Raw genomic sequence first — 1,755 nt, forward strand, 5'->3', positions numbered from 1 at the left:
CAGAATAATAGGCTTTAAGTAGCTGCGTAAAAATTTTGAAGTCTTTTCTAGGCAACACAATAGGTGACCAAAGCAGGTCAGAACGCAACAGCCAGACGGAATGCCAGCAAGGAAGGACCACTGATGTTGCATGCAACACTACCACAAAACAAGAGCTAGTGCCACACACAATAAAAGCAGGGGTCTTGGTGCCAATGCAGCAGCATGACATCATTGAGACAGAAGAATGCAGTCATTGTGTTTACCGTGCGGAGTGGACTAAGAAGACATAACTCACATATAAGAACAACTACAAGTATTCAGTATTGCAAAATATGGCCACAGCACCCAGGGTCGGCACATTCCAGTATGGCGTGTACTGACTCCTCCTTGCCACAACTGCAAGCAGCCCATCAATCAAGACAATTGTTAAAGAACATATTCTAAACACCAGGAGCTGCACTTTAAACGTTTATTAGTCAGAGAAAACCCAAATGTGTATCTCTGAACAATAAATGTTTACTTTGCTATTCACGTTTCATTAGTGTTTTTGGGTGCAAGAGAGGCCATCTCACACATGGCAGCTGCTAATCCATGACCAGTGGTAGTCGTCCAGCAGGATCTTCTCCTCATTCACCAACCACCATCGTGCGTATTTGCATTTGCATTGCATTGCAGTTTATTAGGATTAGTTGCTTGTTTGATTGTCCTCTACTTGCCCCTTTCGTTTTTACCTTTAAAAATATGAAGACAATCTGTATATGTTGAAGTTTCGTACCAGCCACATAATGTTGTCAGAATGCAAGTACTGAAAAATATCAAATGAAAACCTTACATACTTTCAAATTCCCATCAAGACAGACCACTGTAAAGCTACACCTGTTGAATTTCACACTGTATACGAACTCTTCAACTCTCAGAATGGGAATTATATCCTATATGAAGCTAACGATTTCATTGTCGGGCTCTGATTACACTTTATCTGTCATCTTCTTGCAGCTGAACGGAATGTTCTGACAATGTCTTTTTCATTAAAATAGTCAACAGAAAATGCGTTACAAGTCAGTGTGGAGTCAGATATCTACCGCATGAATGAGTTGTAACGCCTTCCAACAATTTTGTCATCTGGCACTCGTAGCCGCATCAAGGCCTCTTTCATTGTAGTATCTGTTATCTGTCTGTATTACAGAAAATGTATATTACACATCACTACGGCAGGCCAAGTAACTTTTATTGAATGTTTCACTACACATTAAAGTGAAACAGACACCTAACGTTATTTTTCAACATAGTCCCAAATCTCTGGTAACAATGGTCGAAACAATGTACAAATCATCCAGTTCTTCGATGATAGTAATGTGCTCTTTGATCACAGAGCCATTTGAGCGTTACTGTGTGAACGTCCTCATCGTTGGAATATCTCTTTGCCCCAGAGTTTCTTTCCACTTGCCGAAAGGAAAGCCTGGACATTGTCGTCGGCAGACGACGTCGACAGCCCTCCTTCTCGATCAGTATCACACAGGTCTGTGCAGCCTTGACCAAACTGTTGGCACAATTTCATTGTGACTGGACGCGACGCTGCATTCGGTCCATACATCACCAGAATTTGACGGTTAATCTGTGTCCATTTCAGACCTCTTGCCCACAAGAATCGTACTGACCGACGAAATTCTGTTTTGGAATAGGCTTACAGAGGCCGCACAGCTTGAGAGGCACCCACATGCCTTGCTCATACTGTGGCATCAAGCAGTCAGGCCTGCATGATGAGTGGTCTGC

This window comes from Schistocerca serialis, chromosome 1 (assembly GCF_023864345.2).
Source record: "Schistocerca serialis cubense isolate TAMUIC-IGC-003099 chromosome 1, iqSchSeri2.2, whole genome shotgun sequence".
NCBI classification, from domain to species: Eukaryota; Metazoa; Arthropoda; class Insecta; order Orthoptera; family Acrididae; genus Schistocerca; species Schistocerca serialis.